Below are 6,586 nucleotides of genomic sequence, written 5' to 3' on the forward strand. Positions count from 1 at the left end.
TATGAAAATATTTTCATCTTTACAGGTAATTGGGTTTTGAATGATATTTCATTTTTATCAATTTCCAGTTCTACTGAAATCTTCAGAAGAAATTTGCTTGTAATATCCTAAATGTATTAAGTTCTTTATTTTTTTTCCTCATTAACTTTATTGGTACATTTTAGGTATAAAATAGTTACATTCATCATTGGGATCTTGTACCATTACATGAGTCTCTTGGTTCTTTTTTTTTTTTTCCCTTCCCTTGCCCTCCCTTCACCCCCTCCACCCTTCCCTATTTGCAAAGACCTTGTTTCCATTTTTTTCCTCTTCTCATATTTTTTCCTTTCCCTTTTTTCTCTTCCCCTACCCCTCCCAATTCCCCTGCTCTTTTAGACTTTTTCTTCCTGTTACACAATATCAGTTATACATTTTTTAAATTACAATATTAAGATCTAGGAGACATTACCACAGATTTTAAAGAATTTAAAAGGATATAGAAAGCATATTACAAAAATCTTTTTTGAAATAAATTTGACAACTTCTAAGAAGTAACTTGGAAGACAAATTAATGAAACTAACTCTGGAGGAAATATGAAATTTGAATAGCACCTATTAAAGAAAGTATATTCCTAGCTTGAAAACCTACCTATATGACAACAGCAGCCTCATAAACATTTTAACTGATAAATTATATCAAACAATTAAAGCAGAAAAAAGAAGGAACACTTCTCCCCTCATTTTAGGAAATCAACATTGTGCTAATTCTAAAACTAGATAAAGATAATAGAAGAAAAAAGTATGAACAGAGATAGAAATTTGTTTAACAAAACAAACTATTAAAAGTCAGATCTGCCAGAATGTAGAAAGTGGTTTTGTTATAGGGATGGCAGTGTTGGTTCAGCATTGGAAGATCCACACCCAAAAGTCATCATTTTAACAGAGGAAAGGAAAAAGCCATATGATCCTGTCACTAGCTGGAGAAAAAGAATTGGACTGAACTATACAGCTGTTCATGGTAAAAGCTATCAGGAGACTAGAAGTAGAATGGAAACTTCTCAACAGATTAAAGACATGTACTCCATACTTCCAGGGAGAATGCCTTATATGAATGGAGAAGATACAATGCTTTCTCCTAAAGGTGGGGAACAAGGGCAGATATGCTTACTCTTTATCTGTCCATCAAACTTTGAAACCTAGTCCCCACAAAAATAGCCTGGCAATAAAATGACACAACTAGGATAGGATTGGCACAGCAGAAACAAAATCTTTACATGCAGATGAAATGATCATCTACAGAGAAAATACTAAGAAATCTCTAGGAGCCCCTAGAACTTGTACTCGAATTTAGCAGGATTAGAAAACACAAGGTATATATAAAAATTCAGGTCTGTGTATACTTGCTATAAATGAAGAATTGGATATTGAAATTTAAAAGTTATGTAGGAGTACAAAGGACCTAGAAAAGTTAAAAACAAAAATAAAAACAAAAACAAAAACAGTGTTGGAAGATGTTTAGTACCTAATTTTAAGACTTCTTCTAAAGCTACAGTAATCAAGGCAGTGTTGGTATAAGGAAAGACATATAGATCATTGGAATACAACAGAGAATCTAGAAATAGAACCACACATATATGGTCCACTGAGTTTTGAAAGATTATTTAATATTAGCTTTTTATAGAATATGAACTCAATTCAAGAGCCGAGGAAAAGATAGTGTTTTCAGCAAACAGCACTAGAACACCTGGTATCCGTATATAAAAAATTAACCTCAACCCTTCTTTTCCATACATGAAAATAACTTGAAGAGATCTATGAACCTAAATATGAAAGCCTAAAAGTATAAAACTTTAAGAAGAAATTATAAGGGAAAATATTTATGAATTTAGGGTAGGCAAGAATTACCTAGGATACAAAAAACATGATGTATAAAAGAAAAAAATTGATAAATGAGATTCCATCAAAATTTAGAACTTTAAATGACATCATTAAAATGAAAAGTAGTCCTTAAACAGACCATATTTATAATGCATATAACCTATGACCAGAAAATATAAAGAATTCTTAGAGCTCATTAATAGACAACCCAATTAAAAAGTAGACAGAAGAAGATGATAAATAGCCAGTATAGCACAAGGAATGGTGTGCAACTCTAGAATCAGAAAAATACTAATCAGTACAATAATAAGATTGAATTATACACTCTTTAGGGAGATGAAGTTAAAAGTTTTAAAAGCCTTGTCATGACTTTTTCTTTTTGTTGGATTCTCCCCCTTTGGGTTTAATTTGTCACGCCCAATGGATTTATTCTGCTGGGTTTCCTGGAGTTGTGATCCTCATTGTCTTTTCCTAGGGTATTGTCTAAAACTTTTTGGAGTGCTGGTTTGGTATTCATGAAGTTCCTGAGGTGCTCTTTATCATGAAAGCATCTTATTTCTCCATCAATTTTGAAAGATAGTTTTGCAGGGTACATCAGTCTGTGTTGGAGGCTGTTTTCCTAAAGGAAAATACATCCCTTGAAATACATCACTCCAAGCTCTTCTTGCCTTGAGGGTTTGCATTGAGAAATCTGCTGTGATTCTGATGGGCTTTCCTTTGTATGTGATTTGTTTCTTTTCTCTCACTGCTTGTAGAATTTTGTTCTTCTGTTGGATTTCTGGAATCCTAACTAGCTGGAGTCCTATATGCCTCACTTATCTGTATGTTAAGTTCTTTTCCCCTCCTTGGGAAGTTTTCTGCCATCAATTCTGTGAAGTTTTTTTATGTCATCTGCACTCTCCTCTTTCTTCATTGACTCCAATCAGTCTTATGTTATTCTTTGCATCGTCTAGCAGCTGCTGGATTGATTTCTTGTGTTCCCTTATAATTTTAAAGCAATTTTTCTTTTCCTCCTCACTAATTGCAATCTTATCTTCTATATGTGAAATTCTATCCTCACATTGGTTCATTCTGCTGTGCAGACTTTTGATGGAGTTTTTAATCTCTTGAAAATCTGTTTGTATCTGTTTTATGGATTCCATTTGTTTCCTATGTTGGGATTTCATCATGTTCCTCAGATCCTCTATTTTTTTTAATCTGTGTCCTCTCTAGATTCGTTAATCATGTCTTGCACCATGAGCAAAATCTTTGCTGTTATCTGAGTAATTATTTCTGATTTCATTTTTCCCAGATCCTCTTTTGCTGCCAGTTCAGAGAGTCCAGGTGGTTGAGTATCAGAGTGTTCCATCTCGTTTCCCTTTGGGGTTGCTGTAGGTGATCTGGAAGTCTGTTTTTGAAGCTTTTTTATGTGTCTTCTTATTTTCCAGGGGGGGGTGGTGGTGGTGGGGTGGTGCTTCTGGCACCCACGAAGCTCTCCTTCTCTGCCCTAGGAGCTTGGGACAGCAGTGAGGGATCTTCCTTCTGGGTCCTGGGACCAGATCACCTTCTCTGCCCTAGTAGCCTGAGATGGAGGTGGGGCTCTGGGACTGGCTGAACTTCTCTGCCCTAGGAGCCTGGGGTGGAGGCGGGGGAGCTTCCTTCCAGGTGATGGGACCAGCTCACCTTCTCTGCCCTAGAAGCCTGGGATGTATTAAGTTCTTTAGAGGAGGACACATTGAACATTTATAAATATTTCATAAATGTTTGAAAAAGAGTTCCATTTTCAACTTTAACCTTTTAAAATTTATTTTCATTAGTATATATTTTCCATACATAATGATTTCATTCATCATAGGGAATTGTACCTGTACATAATATGTCTTAGATTTATATTTCAGTATGTGGCATCGAACCTAGGGCCATTGCAATGAGCTACATTCACAGCCCTTAAAAAAAAACTTTTTAAATATTTTGATACAGGTTCTCACTAAGTTGTACAGACTGAGCTTGAACCTATGATCCGGTCTCAGCCTCCCAGAGTGCTGGGATTACAACCATGCACCACCACACCTAGATTTTATTGATTTTTAAATTTATATTTTCTGACACTGGACTTCCCGGTCTTTAAATTTTAATCTTCAAAAGTACTTTTTTATTATTTCCTTTGGTTATAATTGAAAGTAGTTTTTTTTTCTCATATCAAAGAGCTTTATTTCTTGTCAAAGAATTTATACCATTTAGAGTTATAATTCTTTGGTTCACTTTATTTTCACCTATATTTTATATTTTTAGTAAAATCTTCCCATGATTCATAAGTATATACAGTATCTATTATTTAATATTTTCTCCAGCGATTTAGAAGTTTTAAAGCACATCTGTATTAGTTAGGGTTCTTCAGAAAAACAGAACCAATATAATTTATTAGCCATCACTGTTTCCCCAATTATTTAAGCAGCTTATATAAGACCCATTAATTAAAGTCACCATCTTCTTCATTCTTGTCACATGCACTTTGCTGTGCCCAAATATTCTTATAGCATATGATTAGTATTGTGCATCTTATAATACTATACAGTATAATCCAGTTTTAGATTTCCTACCCTCAATTATTGTCCATCAATTATTGCTGCAGTATCACCATGCTTTAGCTCGGTGACACAGTGCCTGCCTGGCAATCACGAGGTCCTGAGTTCAATTCCTAGTATGTATGTGTATGTATATATATATATATATATATATATATATATATATATATATATATATAAATCTATCTACCTACACACACAGACAGAGTGTATTCTCATATCTTAAAGTGCTTACATTCTAAAGTCACCAGAAACACTGAATTGGTGAAAAGTGAATCATTGCCCCTAGGCAAAATTTAGTGGGTTCCTGGTTTCAATATTTCATAAATCAATCAATATGTAATTTTGTTTTGTGTGTGTTTCTATCTAAAGACATCTTATATATAGATATATACATAAAAAATTATACATTTAAATTTATATATATTTCATTAAAATGAATGATGTATTAATATATTATATACTTCATTTACATTTAGCTTAAGGATAGTAACATTGTATCTCATGTCTGAGTGAAATTTTTCTAGCATATGCATTTCTCTGAAAGGCACACCATAGCCTCCTTGTATTTAGGAGCCTATGCCTGCTTCCATTTTAAACAGGGAAATTACTCAGAAAAGAACACAAGTAGTGTGAAAAACGTGGTATTAAATGTACCACCAGAAAGCACAACTGTCTTCAGGATGGAAACTGAGGAAAGAGGAGCCTTGTGTAACTGCACTTGGCAACGTGCAAGTCAATTAGGCTTTTTTTTTTTTTTTTTTTTAACCACTTATCTGCAAGTGCCTGTCAAAGCACAGTTGAGTACTGATTTTCAGGTCACAAATAAATTTTAGTTGGTAGGGGAACTTTCAAATACACAATCAATGAATAATGAGGACATACAGATACAGATATATAGCATTATTCGACTAGACTCCTCATTGCATTAAAATAATTCTTGGTTATTTGGGGGATCTATTTTCAGAAGTATGCTTCTTCCTTTATTCTTCCCAGTCTTACTCATCAGTATTTTTCATGTTACTCTTCTTTCTCTGTTCATATCCCTTCATACTGTAATCAGCATGCTTTGGTTTGTGTCTCTCTCTTCCCTAAGGTGCACATTTATTTTCTCTGCTCTTAGTAGTCCTTGGCATGGATGGGCCTTGTTGACCTCAGGAAGAATGGCTTGGTTCCCTTTCTGCCATGGTGTGGTAAGAACAGCAGACCTTCTTCATACTTATTGCAAGTGGGCCAGTTGATAGTCATATTTCCCAATCTGTCCGTTTTTAACCTACTTCAATAGTTTACAAACTCGAGACTTTGGATAAATGCACAATCCACTATACACTGAGAAGAATACAGGTGATATAGTAAAAAATAGATTCTTTCAGTTTAAAGCACAATTTGTTTGAGAGCATTTTCCCATGTTGTTACATTCACTTTTTTCTTCTAAAATGTTTTTGTTGATTCCAAAGATTTTATTTGAAATTTTATTGATGTATGAAATCATTAGCTTCAGATATAGTAACCTCTGTTTAGCAGTTTTATTTCTTTTCCTTTACCATACCACTCTCCTTCTTGCAAAGATAGATATATAATAAGATTCCAAAATAGTATTTATATAACGCCTATATGCCAGGTTTGCCTAAATAATTAACATAGATGAACTCTTGAATCCCAAAATGACTCTACTATTTAGGTAGACACGATTATCCTCATTTTATAAATGGAAGAACCAAGGCACAGGGACACCCTCAAGGCCCATCTGTCAGAGGCAGGTTCAGGATTTCAACATGGACAGTTTCCTCAATCCCTTATGCAAAATTCTACAAGGAGCTCCTTCTCTAACCGATTCATAGCTAGACTGCAGTTCTCACCTTCATTTCTGGACTCTTGTCTTTCCCAAGCAGGGCTTTCGTGCTTTATTTGTAAGGACTGCATTTCCCAGTGTGCAGTGTTGCTATCATTCCTACCTATTATCCATCCCGATGTGTCTGATGCATTTCTGCACCATTGCTTCCTTCGCGGAATGGACAGGAGGCCAACATGGGAAGATGGATGAACAAAGGGGGTAGGAATGTAGTGTTGTCTGATTCTTAATACAATACAGAGCAGAAAGAGATGCTGTCCATTTGCTGTTGCTAGAGATGCTCAATCTCTTATTTTAAGTAAGACTATGGAGA

Source organism: Heterocephalus glaber, unplaced genomic scaffold (assembly GCF_053883595.1).
Source record: "Heterocephalus glaber isolate CG9 unplaced genomic scaffold, H.glaber_assembly_v1.0 deba00001481, whole genome shotgun sequence".
NCBI lineage: Eukaryota > Metazoa > Chordata > Mammalia > Rodentia > Bathyergidae > Heterocephalus > Heterocephalus glaber.